Here is a 23,557-nt window from a genome sequence, read left to right as displayed (position 1 = left end):
CAAATTTGGTGGTTCCCTAGCAGTCGACACAGGTTGAAAAAGTTGATATTTAGGATTTGATTGCTTGTTTTATAATTTGTGCACATACCACCAGCAGCCTGAAAGTGAACCTCGTTTTTTTATTATTAGGTGCATAGATTAGAGGGATACGTGATTGATCTTATTTGGTACAGAGAAACAAATTTTGTTCCTTGTAATTTTCGAAAGTTAACAACAATATAAAACATAATTATTAGTTTGGTGAAGACAATATCTCTTCTAGTGAATGTACGCGTAATGAAGAGTGAAGCCGTATTGTTTGAAGCTTGTACGCTTAAGCAATGTAATTCTGAAAAATGTCTTAACAGGTGACAACATTTAAAAGTTGCTTGATTTGAGATTTTTTTTCTCCTAAGCTATACAAGCTGGTATTTTTAAGTTGGTGACCTATTACAATATATTGCTTAAAATATTGCCTGTCAATCCCGTGGCTGTGTCTTAAACACATATTTCATAAATGGCCTCAAACTTTCCAATTCGTTGACAGTAAAGCCTGTTGAGCAATCAATATTTCCAAAACTCTGTCTTCGATTTTGCTTAAAATCTCGTAAAACGTTCCTAACAAATGATAAAAAAAGAGTACTCGAAAATATATTGGATTGTCTTGTTTGTAGCGACAATATCACGGGAGTAATTTCAAGCTTTTCGATCGTGCACTTAGGCGATAAACGCATGAGAAATCGGGCTAAAAAGTGGGCTAGAGCCTCTGAGTCATTCCAACAGGACTATATTTGCAGAGGCGACGCATATTAGCAAACTTAAGTATAAATTTCTGCAATGGCGCATTTCTGGTGGGCTTTGCTCAGCCTTGATGCCGGATGAGCCAGACATAATGACACACTCTAAGGTAGTCCGTACAAATTTGCAAACAACGCGATGTATTAAATGTTTCTAAAACCAGCATAGGCCCATGGATGGTAGTACATGAACACTTGAAATAACCCCCATGCCTTTTCTAACCATGCCTTTTCTTTAAATCCTTAGCCTAAAAGGGAATATGGGAGAGGGTTATTTCAAGTGTTCATGTACTACAATCCATGGGCCTATGCTGGTGTTAGAAACATTTAATACATCGCGTTGTTTGCAAATTTGTACGGACATCCTTAGAGTGTGTCATTCTGTCTGGCTCATCCGGCATTAAAGCTGAGCAAAGCCCACCAGAAATGGGCCAATACAGAAATTTATACTTCAGTTTGCTAAAAAGCGTCTCCTCTGCAAACATAGTCCTGTTCGAATGACTCAGAGGCTCTAGCCCACTTTTTAGTCCGATTTCTCATGCGTTTATTGCCTTAGTGCACGATCGAAAAGCTTGAAATTACTCCCGTGATATTGTCGCTGCAAACAAGATACTCCAATATATTTTCGAGTACTGTTTTTTATCATTTGTTAGGAACGTTTGAGGAGATTTTAAGCAAAATCGAAAACAGAGTTTTTGAAATATTGATTATTCAACAGGCTTTACTCTCAACGAATTGGAAAGTTTGAGGCCATTTATGAAATATGTGTTTTGAGACACAGCCACGGGATCGACAGGCAATATTTTAAACAATCTATTGTAATAGGTCACCAAGTTCAAAATACCAGCTTGTATAGCTTAGGAGAGAAAAAAATCTCAAATCAAGCAAATTTAAATGTTGTCACCTGTTTAGACATTTTTCAGAAACACTTTGCTTCAGAATATACAAGCTTCAAACAATACGGCTTCACTCTTCTTTACGCGTATATTCACATGAAGAAATATTGTCTTCACCAAGCTAATATTTATGGTTTTATGTTGTTGTTAACTTTCGAAAATTACAAGGGACAAAGTTTGTTCCTCTGTACAAAATAAGATCGATCATGTATCCCCTTAAACTATGCACTTAATAATAAAAAAACGAGGTTCACTCTCAGGCTGCTGGGTGGTATGTGCACAAATTATAAAACAAGCAATCAAATCTGAAATATCAACTTTTTGGACCAGTGTCGACCACTAGAGAACCACCAAATTTGATATTACGGTACGTGAAATATTGACGAAAGTATATGACTGATGCAAACAAGATAAGCTTAATATTTGTGTCATGTAAGAACAAGACAAGATCCCACGCTCACGATGTGCTCGCGGCTGTTTCTCTAGCTTCAAGTAAGCGAAAGTTGCTACTACGTAATATGAACGGAAGACGAAGCTAAACGACACGTCCCAGCATGATAATCATGAGACGCGTGTCATGTAAAACATGACATGCTATGCTCACAACGCGCTCACTGCCATTTCGCGGGAGGAAGACGAAGTGATTCTTTTCTGGAACACATCTTGCAGTCTGTGCTGTATTTTCTGCGTTACACAGCGGAAAAACGGGGTCTCCAGCCCCCTACATCGCGGTGATGGATGTACAATCCCCGGAGATCCCACCCAGTACCAGTGCATCCACGGGCATTGCTTTAAGAAAGCGTGGTAATCCATTTAGTGAGTGCGAGGACACCGTGCTGTACTCCGCATCAGACTACGAGTCCTCGGAAGACGACTTCGAACCTGTGCTCTACCGCAAGGCCAAACGAAGAATCATGAACACATCATCGGCATCAAGTACAGCCACTGTGAGGACAGCGCCTCAGCGATGGCCTCATACCATTCTGTTTGTGCCACAGACTACTACTGCCAATCTACGCATCCTCTGCAGGTAAGCACTGTCCTTGTACCTTGAAAACATTGTGCCTAACGAGATGAAGGACATCAGGATAAACACGAAGAAGAATCATGATAGTTATAGCGCGAGAACAAAACGACGACACAGAGACAAGAACACGAAAGATATGAGCGCGAGTGTCCTTCTTGTCTCTGTGTCGTCGTTTTGTTGTCACGCTATAACTACCGTCATGCCATACGAACTAGCCCAAGCTGCCACATGAGGAAGAATATTTTGGCAATCGACGGGAGGAACCCGAGGGCACTGAGCACGCTACAGCATTTGTCGGAGCTGGGAAATATCAAAGTTCGATACATCATACCAGTGAATGGTGACACCGTAACAGGAGTGTTCTATGACATAGACACTGAAATAGCCAATCAAGATTTTTCTGTACTGATAAAACCAGTGAGTGAAAACAACGTCATTGTGCATGCTCGTCGCCTAGGCAACTCTCGTTGTGTGCGATTAACATTCGAGATTGACTGTCTTCCCTCTTACGTGAAGGTTGGCCATTTCCGTCACCATGTTCGCCCATTTATTCCGAAGCCTATGCAGCGTTTCAAATGCCAGAAGATTGGCCACGCCAAGGGCGTTTGCAGAAATTCCGCAGCGTGCCCCTGATGCGCTGAACGCCACTCAGAAGGTGACTGTAGTGCAACTACGTTCAAATGCCCCAACTGCCAAGGAGCTCACAGTGCTTCCTCCAAGGACTGTCCTCAGAATACGAAAGATATTTATATTCTGTGGCAAGTCGTGCGACACAACTCGACTCACAGAGAAGCTGCGCAAAACGTAAGGCGAAGGCGCCGTCATCGTCGAATGCCCTCACGTAGGACAGTGCAAAATCTGACGAGAGAGTCAGAAACTCAAGTGAAATCGACAAGCGCGGCTCCTAGCACGGCAAACATCTGCGCTGAAAGAGAAGATGCTGGGAGATTTATCTCTCTCCAAAGGAATGGCCACCCCTTCAGCCTAGAAGATCTGTTAAGCCTCAACAGAAGCCGCCTTCACGACCTGTGGAGCCTCAACAGAAACCGACTCAAGAACATGCACAAAATGCTGCAACGGCCGGGAAGCCATATCATCGCGTGATAGTGATGCTAAGATCATTAGTGGACACCAATCGCGTGTTAAGCGACATGAATACACCGTCAGCTAAAAGTGCCCTTCAAGTACTCGACGCGCTTAGTCCAGTGCTAGCAGCACTAGAGTAGATCATGGCTAACCCACAACTGTCTTCCAGGGATAAGGTTCGTAAAGCAGCAATACTGCAGTGGAATTCCAGGGGACGGAGATCGCGCATTCGTGACTCTCGTTGATTTGTGTACGTCAATACGCTTCCCGTTTTCGTCATCTGTGACCCGAACTTATCGAGTGCAATACGAATTTCGGGATACGAAACTTTTATGTCATCTATTGTTACTGAAAGCAGCAAGGTTCCGGTGTACATTCGCTGACACTTCACTTATATTCTTCAACCTGTAGCACCTCATGACGGAAACCAATACGTATGCTTAAGAGTGAGAAAGAGGAGGCTCAACATCACTGTGGTTGGCGCATACATATCACCATCAAGCTATTTCGATCAAAAAAAAGACTACGAGACATTATAGCGTTCACACCTGACCAGTGTGTTATTATTGGGGATTTTAATGCTCATCATACATTATGGGGAAGTCAGAATACAAACTTTAAGGGCAGAAACTTGGTGTCTTTTGCCTCCGAAAACAAACTTTGGTTACTTAACGATGACAATCCTACATTTACACGTGGCTCCATATGCAGTAGCTGTCTCGACTTGGCTTTTGTTTCGCGAAGCCTAGTGAAATATAATGAATGGTTCACGGATATAGAAACGCATGGGAGTGATCACATTGCAACATACGTCAAGATCAGGGGATTGTCGCCTTCTAAAGTGCGCGACATGGTTGAAAGTGTGGACTGGAAAAAATTTCAGTCTCGTATGGAAGACCAATGCCAAGAACGCATATCCGATTTACAAGAGGCCATCAAGAGCTCTGTTAAAGAGACTGTGTGTACGATCCCGTGCCCTGTAAGAATCATGGACATCGACATAGAGCTGGAGCGGCTTTGAGCCTTGCGATTGATTGATTTGTGGGGTTTAACGTCCCAAAACCACCATATGATTATGAGAGACGCCGTAGTGAAGGGCTCCGGAAATTTTGACCACCTGGGGTTCTTTAACGTGCACCCAAATCTCAGTACACGGGCATACAACATTTCCGCCTCCATCGGAAATGCGGCCGCCACAGCCGGGATTTGATCCCACGACCTGCGGGTCAGCAGCTGAGTACCTTAGCCAGTAGACCACCGTGGCGGGGCAGTCAAGCCTTGCGATGACGAACTGAAAGAAGGTACTGGCGCACGAAGAACATAGAAGATTTACGGACTGCTAGACACATGCAAAAGAAGGTCAAATGTCGGTTGGACAAGCTAGAATTCCAACGCTGGCTTACTTTCTGCGAGTCACTCGACCCTCGTAAGCCTTTATCGCAGATATGGAGGACGGTTAGAGGTTCGCGGTCATACCTCATTCAGAAGTCACCATTCAAGGCCTTAGCCCTTCACCAAAATCGACCAGATGTGGATGTTGCTGAAGAGTTCTGTGCCGGATTATTAAGACAAACTAAAGCAATTAGCAGCTCACCACTTTCGAGCAGTTGTCCGCCACCACGTGATTCTTGTATGGACTTCCCGTTCACCATTCAGGAGCTCAAGGCAGCACTCACTTCATGCAAACTTACCTCCGCACCAGCAACTGACGGAATCTCCTACAGAGCGCTTTGTCATCTGGGTGAGCGCGCAAGATTAGCTCCACTTCAGCTATATAATGATTGTTGGCTAGAGGGCACTGTCCTCTTAAGTTGGAAAACTAGTCGTCTAGTACCATTACTACAACCTGGCAAATCACCATTGGAACTCTCCTCCTATCGCCCGATCGCATTGGCTAGTTGCGTGGGTAAAGTGATGGAGTGAATGATTCTCGGCAGACTTGAGTGGTACTTGAAGTATCATGAGATCTACCCAAATGCCATGGCTTGCTTTCGACGTGGTCGATCATCGATCGATAGCGTCATCGACCTAATCACTTACGTTGAGCACGAGAAAGGCCATAAGTGTCTTTGCGCCTCTCTGTTCCTTGACGTCAAGGAGCCTATGATAACGTTACACATGAAGCCGTCCTTACCGCACTAGTAGGGTTTGGAGTGGGTGGCCGAATGTTTAGGTGGATACACAGTTATCACCAAATGCGATCCTATTTTGTGAGTACAGAGACCGGGAACGCGTCTGCATATTTCAGTTGTCGTGGCGTCCCTCAGGGTGGTGTACTGAGCCCCGTGCTATTCAATATAACACTAATCGCTCTCCATACGCACCTACCAAACAATATTTATCTATAAACATACGCTGATGACATCTGAATCTGGACATCTGCGGTAACTCGCCTGCAGTTACGAGCGAGAATACAGAGAGCTGCTACTGCAACTGCTTTGTATCTACGCAATCGAGGCCTGGACAATTCCTCCGGAAAGTGCGCTCTTCTGGCATTTACGCGCAAACCCATGTCGAATTACAGAGTGTCAATTAACGGTCAAAATATACCATATCGTCAATCTCACAAATTTCTGCGTGTTATAGTCGACAGAGACATATAATGGACCCTTCATGTGTCGTATTTGAAAAAGCGATTGACAGGCATATGTCATCTTTTCAAGTTTCTCGCTGGAAAGACTTGGGGAACGCAGCCAAATGCTATGTTACGACTGTACAGGGTGCGTCCTTGGCTTTTTACGATACAGTCTGCCTGCACTATCAAGCGCCAGCAAAACAAGTCGACGCTTGATACAAAGCGTTCAGGCACAGGCGCTTCGAATATGTCTAGGTCTGCCTCAGGGTGCCTCAACAATGGCGGCTATAGCTATTGCCAAAGACCACCTCGTGCAGACCCATATTGAAATTGAAGCTTTGAGGACTCGCATAAGGCATGTGGGCCGGACTCTCCATCACCACCTAGCCTCTCTACCAGTGGATAGACCTCATACTTCCTTTTGTCGAACAATAACTACACATGGTGACTCCCTACCAACTGGTTTTACGCCCGCGGCGGGACCTTCAATTCTTCCAGGGTGCCTCAAACAGCCAGTAATCAACCTGACAACATCAGGCATCCAGAAAAAACGAGATTTCTCAATACCAGCCCTCAAGCAGCTCGCCTTACTTCTGCTGTACGAGAAGTACCAAGACTGCACCCACGTCTACACCGACGGCTTCGTCCTGCCAAACATCTCAACTGCGGTGGTCGTTATCCCAACGCACGCCACAACTGTCGAATTCAGGACAGCTCATGCAACCACAACAACAGCAGCAGAGCTTGCAGCGCTTCGCACTGCGCTGCGTTTCATTGACGACCAAAGCACGCAACGGTGGACGATTTTCTGCGACTGCAAGGCGGCACTGCAGTCACTTCTGTCAAATCTAGGCCGTGGTCCACACGAGCAGTAGGTATTTGAAACAGCAGAAATGCTACACCATATAACAGAGAAAGGGCATCATGTTATATTTCAGTGGTTGCCAAGCCACTGTGGAATTATCAGTAACGAACGAGCTGATCCAGCTGCCCATTCAGCCCATACAGAATACAACAGTCAGTCAATACCTCTCTCAAAGACGGACACTGCTAGGAGGCTCCGCATGCTTGCTCGCCAACGCTCCATGGATCTTTGGAATGAGCCTCTTTTTACGCATACAAGATTACGATCCCTTGATCCAACGTTAAGCATACAGCCTCAAACAAAAATTCGATTAGGTGACGCAACTGCTCTGTGCAGACTATGATTGGGAGTCGCGTTTACCCATGCGTACGCGTTCCGCATAGGGATGGCCGAAACCACCGCCTGTGCACACTGCGGAGATGAAGAAAGAATTCGACTTATCCTGTGTGACTGCCTGAAATACAACCTGGAAAGAGAACACCTTTCTAGTAAACTAAACAGGTTAGATGAGCAGCCGCCGTGAGAAGAAAGTATGCTGAGCCATCGTCATGACTCATGGTCACAGAAGAAAGCCGTGCAAGCGCTACTGGGCTTCTTGCGAACTACTGGCCTGTCGGAACGCGCCTCAGTGGACTGATTTTGTGTGTGCGTGTTTGTCGGTGTTTTTTTTACTTATTTTTTAACTCCCCCTTTCTCTTTCAAACCCTATTCCCCAGCCCCAGTGTAGGGTAGCATACCGGATACTAGCATCTGGTTAACCTCCCTGCCTTCCTTTTTCTCGTTTCTCTGTCTCTCTCTCTCTCTCTCTGCCATTTCGCTAAATTTGGTATCGCGTGACGTGAATAGACAGCGATGTTAAATGACACGTCCAAACATGACAATTATGACATACGTATCAAGTAAACCATGAATAAATTCTACGCTAATAGCATGCTTCTGGCTGTTTCGCTAGCTCCACATAAATCAAATACGGAGTCACGTGGCGTGAATAAACGACGAAGGTAAATGACACGCCCAAACATAAAAATCACAACGTGGAAGTCATGTGGGGCATAATTTACGTCAGCCTCGCAAATTCGTACTCCATTTGAAGTGACATATCAACCTCCTTCATTCGTGCTTTGCATATCATCGATTCCCACCATACGTGGGATCTGGCAATTTTTTTTTTCTTTCTTGCTAACCCACTTCCGTAGCTCGCCACCAGAAAGAACCATATTCTTCCCAAGAGTTATTTTTGTTCTCCAGATCCACGTGCCTCTAAAAAAAACCTAGCCAAGTGCTCAAAACATCTGCCTAACTCGTGCTACTGCAACAATATCTGCACACTCGTTAGTGAGAATGCCGGGCAACACACAAAAATCGTTTCGATACTATTATCGATAACTCGAGTCTCTTTCAACCTACTTTGGACACACTGCGCACCAAAAAGGCTTTGTCACGGACGCCGGAATTATTGTCAGCCGTCCCGCAACTAGGGAGCCAATCGCTGGGCTGACTTCAAGGGGCCGGCGTGTCAGCCACCCGATACGCAGCACCACGAAAAGACGGATAATTTAGTGTTGCTTCTATTGGTGCGCTGCAAACGCCAGCTGTGGTCGAAAGAACGAAGCAGAGCCGAGAGTTGATAACAAAATAAATTTATATTCTCAGATAAGGCCACAGAAACTACGGACAAACAAACACGCACGGGCAAGAATCAAATTCAATATGGTAGGGAGCCAAAACATCGCATGGCGGCTCTGCGATTCTGAACAGGCAGTGTCATTTCTGGTATAAAAGTAAAGTTTGAAGATGTATACCGCGCATTTTACCTTCTCGCCAACGCGTTGCCGTTCGCCTACGGGCTCGAGCAGAGAGCGCACGGTGGTGCATGCGTTTGAGTCACCTCGCATTTGTACCACGCGCTACGGCTTAAAAACGATCCTCGTGGATGAGAAGAACTACGGGAAAGCGAGTCTAATAAAGGACTAAAGCTCGTTAGTCACGTTTATAATGTGGAGAAGAATATTGAAGATGAGGAGGGGCAAGCAAATGCGAAATGCATTTTTCAGGTTCGTGACATTGTTGTGTATGATGTATGGCTCAAGGTAAGTCTCATTCTGTCGAAATCAAGCCGCGTACTCAATTGATGTGCTGCGTTGACGTTTATGATGAATCATAAAATTGTTGTTTTGATGTAATATCCAGCAGTAGCAGCCGTGTACTTGCATGTGCGAATGTTTTTGGTATGCTTAAAATAAATAGAAACTACACATTTACGGTCATATCAAAAACTCCGCGAAGTTTTAGAGTCATGTCCTTCGTCTCGTGGGAGTATGACCCGCTGACTTCGCCGCGAAAAAGCAAGCTGAGCTTTAACCACTGCGAGTCACGTTGAAGTGCTGGCGTCGTTATTTCCGGCTCTCGTGTCATGCTTGCTCTAGTTTTGGCGAACGTGGCTCAATGCCCGGCTCTCCGGCATGACTTGTCGGGAGTCGATAAAGACTTACAAGTGGAGAGAATCCGTTGAAGTTGTCGGCATTGTTGTGGCAGCCCATGAAGCATGAGTACTTCGGACTTCGCCGACGCTTTCATGAAGTCACTTCTTCCATCGCGGAAAGGCAACTTCGTACAGCAAGTCTCTCGTGTTAGCGCGCCAAGCTGACGGCACAATGCCGAAGTTTTCCGCAGTGACATGCCATACACGCTCCCACTTCGGCAAACTACAATGAATCGCCTGCGTCTTCTGCCCCACATATCCGCAAATTCCCTGGAGATTGTCACCAGAGCCAGGCACGGCGTTGTCATCGCGCCGCAAACTTGAGCTTTCGTTTCATGTTCGCGGCGAGATCAGGCTATAGGTGGCGGCACCGTCTCTGCAGAAGTTTGGATAAGTTGTCGGTGGCGCGTATACAAATATAGGAGTGGCGCCTCGTTGCTTACGCTCTGAGCTGATTGTCGATAAGGTAAGCAAAATGCGTCAACCACACTTTACTGGTGACATCTACGCTTATCTCTGATGAATCAATGCATGAAGCCTATGCAACGATACCATTACTAGAGAGTAAAGCTCTTTTTGCCTTTCGAATGGGGGCTCACCATGTGCGACTGTGCTCTTTTGCAGTAAATAACACTTTTGCTTTGATGTTTGTACGTGTCTAGTCTGTGTTCCACCTGCTATATGCACACTGCTGTAGTGCGGCTGAGCTACTTATTTACTTCTTTGTCATCTGCATACGACCAAAATATAGAAAGAAAGGTCATAGAAAGCCCACATATCTGTTTGATGAGTTAAGTACCAGGGTTTGCACTTATACTTATGTGAATTTGTTTCCCATTCTGTTCACCAAAAAATCTGGCGCAGTCAATAAATGTAGTCGGGAAAGCTCAGAGGCTGACAGCGCTTTGCGCTACATTGCATTTACCGCATATACGAACATGTTTTTGCACCAGTAGACATAAAAAACCTTGTAAGAGGACAGCTTTCATCAATGGTTTACGCACATGACAGTGATACAGCAGCAATGTGGTTATTTGATTAAACCAGCACGTTTTTTTGTTTCAAATAATAGATGAGCGTTGCATCCCCTCGGTCAATAACAATGTCAAAGAAACGCTTAAGACAATGTCAAAACAGGTGAGAGTATTAGCGAAATAATGCCATAATAAGTTCATGACGTGCCGTCTGAATTACTTTTGAACGCCTCGGCTCTTTAAAACGTTCCTAAGTCTAAGCACACACTAGCGCACGGCAACACCGTTATGAGTACTGTTCAAGTACGGAAACATCCCATTTCATGTCATGGTAATATTTCTATGTAGTGTTACCATGGTCAGATAAACACAACTAAGGCTCCTGGCATAATCGATAAACTACAGTGTCGTACTTGTGCGCTCCTAGAGCCTCGTTTTTATTTACATCCGATCCACTGAAATGCTGCATTCAGACACCCATTTATAGTCCTCATGTTTCGGAGGATGCCAAGAGTATTTTACGATGCGATTGAAGCAGTAATCGCAACGCCCTCTGAAATTATTCTGGTGAATGGAGGGTACGACGACAATAAACAGCGATCTGCGAAGTTGCAGTTGCTGATCTCATTACAATGCATCAGCAGCCGAGCAAGAAGAACTTTTTTCATGTGTCGTTTCAGGCATACGTACAAGCAGATGCACTCGCGTTGACATGAGCGGGTAAATCGTTCTTTGAGTACGTGCATGATCTACGCGCACATAAAAAACACGACGTGGCTAGCAGACGACCCACGGAGCAATACACGCTTGCGCGCTTCAGCCAGTTGCCACCAGCCGGCGCCTTCACTTGATCTCGCAGCCGATACAACTCACAAGGAACACCGATACATTCAAAACAACGAGCAAAAACAACAATTCGCGCTACGATGCAGTCTCCTGCATTGACTATCCAAGCATACTTGTGGATTAGAATGTTCGTCAAACGAATACAGTCCGGAGTTCGTGGAACAAAGCTTGAATGCTTTTCTTCCAGGATACACTCACTCAAACTCCAGCGCCGGTTGTCGTCCCGCTGAGACCTAAGTTTATCTTCCAGGAAACTCTCGAGTCGTCAAATGACCGATCTTCAATCACAAAACGTCTTCACCGAAACACAACTGCCCCACAAGCGCTGCTGCTGCAGGTCACATCTTCGTCCACCAGCAGAAAACAAACTTGCATTCATCCACTGGTGGAAAACATACTTTATCACCTCACCGTCACCCTCCGCTGTTTCTTTATATACGTTCGTCCAGGGTACTAGATGTTTCCAGGCGCACCGCACAGCCAAGGCTGCGAAGGGGCGGGTCCTTTCTCGAAATCTCAGTGACCCGTGACGCAACTTGGGAGTGACCCCCTCTTCCTTCTCGATATTTCTAGAGTTCACTCGGTGATCGATCCGAAGAGATGGAACAACGTGGCGGCGGCGCTTTCGAGGGGTTGAAGAGGTGTTTGCGCGGCGTCTTTTGATGCTTGTTGCTTCTTTTCGCCGGCTTTTGTCCAGTCTGTCAAGCGCATGCTTTCCAGGTAGCCGTTAGAAATCAGAGGCGCGCGCTTTCTTGAGCGCTAGTTTGCGACAAACCACTTATATCTAAAAAAATACTGACGTATATACAAAGTGAATTATGCTAGAGCAGCTCGCTCGGAAATGGACAAATTGAGTAGCCCGCGAATCCACCGTGCACGTTTGTCTATTTTCATATAAATACGTGACATGTTTTGTAGACGGCGCGGCCACTTCACATCTCATTCCCTGCCCCGCAGCTCTGTGTTGGCTTAAAGGCAAGCCCTCTTCGCCTCTGTCTCCCGGGCCTTCACCGCAAGGTCTCGGCTGCGACCGCCAGCTGCTCCGGCGTTGCTATAGTCTACCTTGAAGCTACCTTCGCTTCTAGGACGTTATGTTGCGAAGCAATAATTAACATGTTACGGAGCGGTAGCGAAGAGTGTTCACTGAGTGAGCTCCCAATAAGGCATACGTCGGCACGGTCACTCATGAGTACACTCAATCACACTAAATCGCACACTTGACCGCGGTGAGTGTGGGTACTTACGAGTGTAAGTAGATTGGGTTATGAACGTGAGTGAGCACTTATGAGTGTCAGAACACGTGTGTATGACGTGAGAACGTATGACTATGAGTGGACGTGAGGGTGACGTGAGGGGAAGTCTAAGTAGTCGTGTACAAACGTGAAAGAGTACTCATGAGTGTGAGTGGACGTCAATGTGAGAGTAGGTGAGCACTTATGAGAGCGTAGGAATGAGTATGAACGCGAGGAAGCACTCATGAGTGTGAATAGGACTATAAACATGAGTGAGTACTTATGAGTGTATGTGGATCTTTGTGTGAACTTGAGTGACAACCCGTGACCGTCAGTTGACGTGAGTTGACGTGAGCACTCATGAGAGTGAATAGGCATCAGTTGTATTATGAGTGACCGCTTATGAGTGTGGGCATCAGTGATCACTAATAAGGGTAAGTAAGCGTAAGTATGAATGTGAGTGACTGCTTAATAGTTTTTGCTGTCTTCAGAATGAACATAAGTGAGTACTCATTGCATCGTGTAGTCGTGAATGTAAACGTGTGTACTCGCGAGCATGAGAAGTTATGCTGCACAGACAGACGCGGTGACACACACCCACAGTGAATGGTCGTGCTGAGGAATTGAGAAGCCCTAATCATGCTAATGTCTTTATCTAGCGGCAGTTCACTGGACAAGCAATAATAAACAGCAAAAATTCTTCATTGGGAAGCCGTGTTAGCACAGCAACAGGCGCTTCAATTTCTAAGTAAACAGTCAGCTGAACTAGCAATTGGAAAATGATATTTGAATTTTCTGAGCTCTCGTTGATACTCGACATCCAGATGCCGCTAGCTACCCAGAAAGAACAGCTGCTACAAGTTGAGAGAAGTGCCCGGGAGCTTTGAAGTCAATGCGCCTGGTACCACGCCGGCTACTGGGACCACCTGGGTCAATAAAGTAAAAAGTATAATGAAATTGCTGGCAGCACTGCCGCGCCAGCGGTGACAGACAGCCATGATGCCGGAATGGATCAATTGATTAGGGTGGTAAACTCTTTTCAGAAGGCTAACGAAGAACTAACGAAGCAGGTAATTGAACTCAAAGAAGGCGCAACCATGCCCTGCGAGCGTAGTAACAGCCTGGCCAGTAAGTCAAAATAATGAATCATGCAAGGGGACGACAACTCCCCTGCTTGTAAAAAAACAGCAGTTAGCCTCAAAAGTCATTCGGCTTTCTCAGTACTCACTGAACTGGAGGAGGTAATGAAAGAAATCAAAGAGGCGGCGGAAACAACTAATTTTAAAGAGGACAAACTATAGAAGTGGAGGTTGATGGCAGAAAAGAGATTCAGGAAACTGGATATGAAAAATGACGAGGACGACGAACGGCTGCCGTCAGACTCGGACAGTCTAAATTCTTTCCCTGGACCATCAGGGAGCACTCGAAAAAGAACGATAGCGGGTAACAGTGACCTAAAGTCATCGAATAATTATGACTAGTACCCACAGTTTTCGTGTGGGCAGTGGAATCGTCGTAGAGTCCTCAAGAAAAAGGCATCTCAGTGCCAAATATTTAGATCAATTGGGGACAAACCAAAAGTAATTATCCGGCAGGAAACATTATCGGACAAGGTTGACCTAACCAGTTACAATTCGGTATGTAGACGAAAACATTGCAGCGGAGGATTGGCAACCCTCGTTAGCAGAAAGCTACCTTTTATCGAACATGATATCCTCCTCAGATTCACTAAAATAGAGTATACCCTAGTAGAAGTCGTACTTAAACGGCATGGGGGCAAAGGGTGTAGCATTTTCAGCTAAAACATATACAGCAGTCCCAATGCCAAAAAAACAGAGCCTCAGGGCACTTTTCAACAAGGCACTCGCCATCGCTAAGAACTCAACGCTCATAATAGGAGTTGACTTTAATGCCCCCTACCAGGCGTGGGGATACACGTGGAATACAAAGAAAGGAGAACGGCTGTGGGACCTCGCCACAGATCTCGGACTGAGCCTGATCACCAATCCAGCTTTTCCAACCCACTGTGGTACGTGCACGTGTAGATACTCTACACCAGACCTTCGTTTTGTGAGGAACTTAAACGAAGCTAGTGAGAAACCTCCGGCACAGATCTAGGTAGCAACCACTATATAATACACATTGGCATAATATAGAACCTTTCGGTGCACCTACTGGGACCTTTTTAGGAAAGCTAGAGCAAAACGACTAGGGACGGAACCCATGAAAACGGGAGATAGTCCTTCCTGACCTGGATTAACCAGCTCGGTGAGGACCTGTAAGAAACTGAAATATTACGACTAAAGAAAGCATGGAGAGAATAGATAGTAGGCTTGTACATTTGATCGAGGCCAAGCAATTTATTCTGCGAAGATAGAAAACGGAAAGGCTGAACCGAAGGCTCAGGAAAATTATAGCGTTGCTGAATAGACAGACAGAGGAGCACTCGCAAACCCTCAAGAAACAAGTGGGATGAAGCTTGCGACCAGGCATACAATAGAATCAAAGGCAGTGGCAGTTGAAGTCTTTTCAAACACCTATTTAACGAAAGCTAAACTAAGTCTAACAAGCAAACCGCAATTTCAAAACTAGTACATAAGGTGAGCCAGTCCAGGACTCCAGAGGTAATCATGCAGCAGCTCGCGGGAAAATATCTTCCGCTGAAACAACTGCGGTATAGCGATGAACACGCAGAATACTCTGATACACCGTGTGAGGAAATGGACCGTGATTTAACTGAGCGGAAGGTGCGATCTGCCCTCTATGGTCTTTTTAGCAGATCGGCAGCCTTATTCGACGGCAGTACTACCAAACTGTTAATAAATCTCAACGTCAGTCTCAACAGACTTACGTGCTATGTCGAGCAGCATGACATACTCCCAAATAACGCGATCAGCATCCGTCGCGCGCTTTTGAGTCAGGACTCCATGCTCCTGATCAAGCACTAGCCCATACAGGTTAGCCCAGTACTTGCGAGAGCGCTTTTAGGTCTCGACATCGAAATAGCTTTTGATTGCATAGAGCACAAGGCCATCCTCTGGCTCCAATCCATAGGTCTGGGCGAGAAGCTTTTCCGCATAGACAAGTCGTTTCTGGCCTGTAGACAATCGACTCTCACACTAGGAGAACTAAAATCTAAGGTGAGGACCCTGGGAAACAGAGGCACCCCACAAGGAGCTGTGCTCTCCCCGTGTTATATAATTTAGCAACAACCAGAGTTGCGATGGAATTAGAGCGGATAGAATGTCTACGCTCCGCAATATATGCCGATGATATAACCATATGAAGTGCCAGCGACAATAAAGGCCAAACGGAGACTATATAGACTTCAGAAGAATGTAGACATCGTAAAATCACTCTCGGCGAAATGGGGTAAATTGTTCGGCGGCAATGTGAGGACCTTTGTCATAAAACATCTAGGTAGGAGACAAAGCCTCAAGGGCTGTGTCCCAAGTGAGGATCCCAAGATTATCTAGTGCTGTCACGACAGATGTGCAATCAAGCGAGTAGAAAAAATTAAGCTTCTAAGCTTATACCTAGAAGCTGGAGGTAGCAACTCCAATGCCATTCAGCATATTTAAAAAAAATCTAACCCATTCCTCAGGCTACTGAAGAGAATCACCAACCAACATAGGCCCCTTGCTGAGGACAGCGCTCTTATGTTACTACACGCCTTCGCTTTCTGTCACTTCACCTGCGTGGCAGGTCTCTCGTAATGGTCGCAGGCTGAGCTGAACAAGCTCAAGACAATAATCAGAAAGTTAGTCAAGACCACCCTAGGTATGCACCCAACAATGCGTCGAACAAGATACTCACGAGCTTAGGCGTGGCCAATATCATGCAAAAGATGGCAGAAACGCAGCAGGAATGACCAAGGAGGACATGTGCGAGTACGCTGATACTCAAAGCGATGGGGTCAGTTCGCAGTAGATCAAATAACTCGAAAGTCAAGCTCAAACTGAACGTGGCTCTTAGAGACATGATTATAACCACTCCCCTGCCGAGAAACATGCATCCTGAACACATAGTCCGTAGACGAAAAGTGAGAGCGAAAGCTTTATATAAAGAAATCTAACAGGTAGGACAACAGGCGGCCGTCGAAGACGCAGCTTGTGTGAAAGGCAAAGACGCCTACGTGGCTGTGGTGCTCGACAGCCAGGAAGAGGTACGAGACGCCCTGACTATACTCACTAAGGACTCCACGGAAGTGGAGCAAGCCACGATTGCTTTAGCTATCAGGAACATAAAATGTTCATAAATTTATAGTGACTCCAAAGCAGCAAATACGAGCTTCGAAGGGGGCTATGTCGCTGGGACTGTGGTTAAACCTATGATCAAAGTCAATGGTTTTGATCTATATCCTGCTCATATGAGACAAGTAGACAAACCTAGGGTCCACCTAAACGAGGTGACGAATGACCGGACACGTGGACTCACTTGCCATGCTGGTCAAACCCGACCCGACACCAACTAACATTTCGGGGATCATAAAGATCATTTATTCACATACAATGTCACCACAAAACTTCTTACTTGGGGCATAGGCAATTCCCGCTGCCACACGTGAAATTGAACAGGACTTTGGCAGTCACGCTGCGCTTACTTCAAACCGAAACTTACCCCACTCCGTACTTTCTAAATAAAATTCACCCTGACAGTGAAATTCATGACATGTGTGACGCGTGCGATGGCATCTTTGGAATCAGACACATGCTGGCGGGCTGTCCCGTGACTCTCGCCTACCCCGATGAACAATGGCTTTACTGGCAGAAGATGGTGCAAAGCGCTTCTCATTAAGATTACCTACGAGTAGCCCAGAAGGTCCACGATGACGCCACAGGGCTTGGCCTGACGGTACCGACGTGGACATGGCCCCGCAGTCTGAGAAGACCGGGCTTCAAGACACTAAAAAGCTTTGTGAACGAACAAATGAATGAATGAATGAATGAATGAATGAATGAATGAATGAATGAGTGAATGCCCCAGATTTTTATGCAGGACAAATGCATCTCGAACGCGGTGTCTTTAGTTGGTGCCAAGGCATGACGCACAAATGCGTTCCAAACGCACTGCATTGAAGCCAGTGGCAAGGCAAGTTAAAGACAAAAAAACTACTCTAAATACGGGGGAAGATGGTGCAAAATCCATTTTCTCTTCATTTTGATGGTGTTTAACTTTTTGCAAATGATGCATTGTAAATTCGACACTTTGCTCGAGCTGGTGCGCCCCACCATCTCCAAGCCAAGCACTCTGTGGTGGCCATGGTGCCTCAGACCCAGAGGAACGCACTCGTTTGTATCTGGCGACAGAAGTTAAAAAAAAAACTTAGGCTGCATACAAAGAAATTACGGTGTCACTTTGGGTAGCGCTTATTGGTTCCGGCAGTTTTGGGACTGCAGTCGTGCGACTGAAAATAAAGCAAGTAGCGACTATCCAAAGCAGTCACCTTGCAACCGTTTGCGACCAATTGCGATTTTTCGCGACCAGTCTCGACTGGTCTTGTGACCGCTACTTGTTGCCGGAGTGAACCAACCATTACACGATTGACGCTCGTTGAGTGCTCTCTGTGGTGTATCTTGGACGACCGGACTAAATGACTGTGATTGCGAGCATGATTTCCGTCGACAGTGACACAAAACAGCATTCCACAAGCAGGTTGGCGGGACAGCACAGACTGAAGCCGCAAAATCAGGACATCTGCCAACTAAATGACTATGACTGGCCAAGTGATGATGTAGCTGCCTAGCTCATGGTCTGTGAGCATTGAAATGTTTTCCGAAAATGCTCGTTTGCCATTCTTCAAAAATTTATTGAAAGCTTCAAGACAAGTGGGACCTTAGGCTCTTGTGTGTTTTTTCTTTTAGTTTCGGTTTTGGGTTTGGTAACAGACGTAGCACAATAACAGGCGTTTCAATTTCTAAGTAAACATTCAGCCGAACTAGCATTTGGAAATGATATTCGAATTTTCTTAGGAAGATAACTGTGACTCGTGCAGCACGTTTCAATCGACTAGCTTGTCTAAGACGCCACCGGATACGTCGAACATAGCGCGACTGGCATTCTAAATATGCGCCGTCCGTTTACGTTGTGCGGCTGTGTGCCCTGGCGTCGCGGCGCACCTGATTATCGTCACCACTCTATGCGCTGTCATGCCTTCTGAGACGGCACCTTATCTGCTTCTGGTCTTTGAATATTGTGCATAATACGGAAGAGTTTTTGAAGGTATGCAAATACGGAACGAAAATGTGTCACGGCACTACTGTACCGCTCCTCTTCTCTCGTTTTCACCACTCATAATTCCAGTTATGTTACTTCAACATCTCAAGCGTTTTTTTAAAAGCTACTCGAGACACCAATTATTGTTGCCTGTCAGCCTGCGCATTGTTTACAATGCTCCTGTTTATTGCGGGACACTTCAATAAAATGCAGTGTTTGTTGCTACGAGGTCTGCCGCTAGGGGGCCAATCCACTCGGATGCCTCTCGAATGGGTTCTGTCAGTTTTTCATTTTCGTGGCTGAATTAGGACAACCATGGGATTCAAGATCATCACAGTTATCGCCAGACGATCACCCGATTCATGAGATGCCAGGGTATACTAGGTGGGCCTATTTTGTTGAGCCGTTACACTTCTTTCAAGTTCCCAGAATGGCGTCACTTTAGCTACGCCATCACAGTGCTAACGCAGTGCCATCGACGTGCATGCAACTAGGTGACAAGCCAGGCCCCCGGCTTGTTCTAAGCCTGGGAAATGAATGTTGTGTAAACTGAGGGGGAGACGCGGTCTCCTGAAAAGTACAACGACACTCAAGGATGGGTTGTGGCTCATGAACGACGCAAGGAGGCAAAAAACAAGACAAACGCGGTACCAGCCACGAAAGCGGTAGTTTCGTTACAGGAGGCATCTCGGAGACTGAAGAGTTTTTCGCATCGCCGGCCAGTGCCAAAAAAAAAAAGACCGCAACTACCAGAAGACGATTACAAGGTAGTAATACGCCCAGGAGGTGGTCTGGACTTGACGCGACAGAGTCTAGCGCTCATAAGAGACGGTGTTCTATGAGCGCCAACAGTACAGGCTGACATTGCTGAGGAAAACACTCTCAGAATCAATATGCGACAAAATACCATGGTAATGAGCACACCTAGTCTGGTCAATGCGAAGGAATACAGCAACATCAAGGAAATTAAGATACATTACAACAGCTACGCTACCGCCACCTATGTAACAGCACCAAAAAACACAGCAAAAGGGGTTATCCACGGAATAGTGATGTATAATAATTAAGATGACACAGAAAAAAATTGGCATATCCCACGTACAGTGGAAATCGATGATACGCGAAGCACGAATGAGAAAGGTAGGTATATCATTTTAAAATAAGCACAATGTTACCAGGTGGAGGTAAGTGATGCCGTAGATTACTTCCGTGTCATTATTATCATGTTTGGTTGTGTCATTTAGCTTCGTCATCTATTCACGTCACCTGATACCAAATTTAGTATATTTGCAGCTAGCGAAAGGACCGCAAGCCCGCTATGAGCATGGTATGCTGACATGTTTTTACATGGCACGCTTGTCAGGATTATCATGTTTGCACCAGTCATATACTTCCGTCATTCATTGACGTCACTTAACACTGAATTTAGTATATGTGAAGCTAGGAAAATGGCCACGAGCGCATCATAAAGGGCCCAATATACTGCAATGTAGCGTTGACGCGCGCGCACGCTGGGCACAGCGACGCTACGTTAGCAAAATGCGAGCACTCTATAGTCTGACGCCAGGCGCGACCAGCGTCCGTCGGCACAGCCCGATGTTAACCAGCACAAAATGCTGCATTTCACGCCGATGCATTCCCAGACAACACTGCGTTTACCTCTTTTCATGACGGAGGGACGCCCGATGCGCTTAAACGCGCATGCGTCAAAGCAACACAACGCGGAGCGGCTGCGAGTATATGGCAGGATCAGCGCCTGGCGTGACGCGACGAAATGAACACCGGCAAGCACGCGCACCACGTCACGTCGATATGTATTAGCGCCTTGACCGGGGCATGAGGTCATGTTCTCAAATGACACGCGTCTCATGATTATCATGATAGCACCAGTCACATACCTCCGTCATCCATTGACGTCGTGTAATACCGAGTTTGGTATATGTGAAGCTAGTGAAACGGCCGCGAACGCATCATGAGCGTAGCGTGTAGTCATGTTGTTACATGACACACCTCTTATGTTTATCATGTTTGCACTAGTATGATGGATGGATGGATGGAAAACTTTATTTCGTCAGAAAGCAACTGAGGATGATTCCGTGTTAGATGGCCATCAACCCAAGGTTGGCGGCGACCTGTGTGGCCCACTCCACGACCCTTAACTGGACGACTGGGTCTGAGCTGGTCAACAAGGCCTCCCAGTGCTCAAGAGAGGGATCACGCATAATATCCACCGGCGGCGGCACTATGCTACATTCCCAAAGTATGTTATCATATGTTGCCACAGCCTGACACCATTTGCATTGCGGCTTAATCTCCTCCGGGTACATTTTGTTCAACACGTAAGGGTTGGGAAAAGATCGCGTCTGCAGTTTTCTCCAGACGCATTCCTGCGCCTTAGTCAACCACTTGTGCGGGGGCGGATAAAACCTCCGCTCTAGTTTATAATGATTCGTTATGTCATGAAAGGACACCAGCCCATCTCTCGCGGACCTCCCCGGAACTGGCGGCTCACCTACCCGGCTGACGAAACCTCGAGCATTCAGGTGAGCCGCCTCGTTCCCAGGGTTCCCAGAGTGTGCTGGTACCCAGACAATTTCTGTTTCTCTCATTTCTCGTCCCGTGGCCCCATGCAGAAATCGTGCGGCGGTCGCCGATATTCTGCCCCTCGCCAGATTTCGGATGGCTGTCTTTGAATCACTGAAAATCAAATCTGACTGCGAATTAGTTATAGCTAGTGCTATTGCCGCTTCCTCTGCAGTTTCCGAGGAGCGGGTTTTGACCGATCCAGAGGCGACCAAGCGCCCTCGCCTGTCCACAACCACAATCACAAAAGCGTGTTTGTCCTTATATTCCGCAACATCTGTATAGACTGCCACTTTGTACTCGCCGTACTCAACGTGTAAAGCTCTGGCTCTCGCCTGCCTGCGCTGCGTATGGTGAATCGGATGCATATTTTTGGGCAAAGGTATTATGTACAGGGCCTTATGTAACTCTCGCCACACCTGAATTTTAGTGTCCCCAGTGGGAGCCTCTGCTCCAATGCCAATCCTTTCCAATATAATCCTGCCCGCTTTGGTTGTCGAAAGCCTAGCGTGCTGCATCACCAGATGCGCCTCCCATAATTCATCCAGGGTGTTGTGTACCCTAAGGTTTAACAGCCTTTCTGTAGGCACGTTGTTAGGCAACCCAAGTGCTGCCTTGTAAGCTTGCCGGATCATAGCCTCGACCTTACCTTTTTCTGCGGCATCCAACTTCATATAAGGTGTCGCGTAAGTAATCCTGCTGAGCACAAACGCCTGTACCAGCTTACAGAGTTCTTTTTATTTAACCCCGCTCTTACGGTTAGCGATTCTTCTGATTAGCCTGACAGTAGCATTGACCGTGGTCTTAAGTTTTTCAAGGGCCACCCTATTCTTCCTGTTAGTTTGCAGATATAGGCCAAGAATTCTAATCATTTTAGCTTCAGCTACCAGCCTACCCCCTGCCTTTACCTCTAACGGCGGTGGCGGAACATAGTGTCTTGCATGTAGCCCTCTGGGTTTGTCCCTTACCACAAAGAGCTCGGACTTTGGCTGAGAACATGAAAGTCCCGCCTCCCCTGCCAACTCTTCGACAATATTAACTGCCTGCTGCAGTGTTTCTTCCAGATGCGCGTCACTACCCCTGGTTACCCATAGAGTAATATCATCTGCATAAAATGTGTGTTTGAGTTCCGGTATCCCCTCTAGCCTCGGCGGTATTTTAATTAAGGTGATGTTAAACAGGAACGGTGACAAAACTGAACCCTGCGGCGTCCTTTTGCCTCCAAACGCGAATGAGTCCGATTTAATATCTCCTATTGAAATTTCTGCGGTTCGGCCCTCCAAGAATGATCTGATGTAGCGAAATGTCCTGACCCCTGGGCCAATTCCCGATAGGTTATTCAATATTGCCTCATGCGAAACATTGTCGAAAGCTTTATTCAGGTCAAGCCCCAATACAGCTTTGGTGCCCGTGCCATGCCCGGTATCGACTACATCATGTTTTAACTGTATCATGACATCCTGTGTGGGCAACTTGGCCCTGAAACCTATCATAGTTGGGGGAAAGATGGCCTTGTCCTCTGCATAATTCTGAAGCCTGTTGAGAACCACGTGCTCCATCAATTTGCCCACGCATGATGTCAGTGATATGGGGCGCAGGTTTTCCAAGCAGAGTTTCTTGCCTGGCTTTGGAATAAATATAATCCTAGCATGCTTCCATTGTGCTGGGATCTCCCCGGTCACCCAATACTCATTTATTAAGTCAGTGATCGCCCCGACCGATTTGAAATCTAGGTTTCTTAGCATTTTATTAGTAACTCCATCCGGACCTGCGGCAGACGTAGTACGCAGCTGCCCCATGGCAAAATCCACCTCCGCAATTGTGAACTCCTCATCTAGGTCTGAGTTTTCCACCCCCGAGTAGTGTGGTAAGCAACCGTCTACTCCATCAGTTATGTACCGATTCCGGAGTTCCTGTATAAACTCTCCAATCGTGCCTTCATATTGATGCATTAACCGAGTCATATGTCCCCGTTGCGCCGATTTTGTTGCTGCCGGAT

Source organism: Rhipicephalus microplus, unplaced genomic scaffold (genome assembly GCF_043290135.1).
Source record: "Rhipicephalus microplus isolate Deutch F79 unplaced genomic scaffold, USDA_Rmic scaffold_28, whole genome shotgun sequence".
Taxonomy (NCBI): Eukaryota; Metazoa; Arthropoda; class Arachnida; order Ixodida; family Ixodidae; genus Rhipicephalus; species Rhipicephalus microplus.
Note: the sequence above shows the minus strand (reverse complement) of the source record.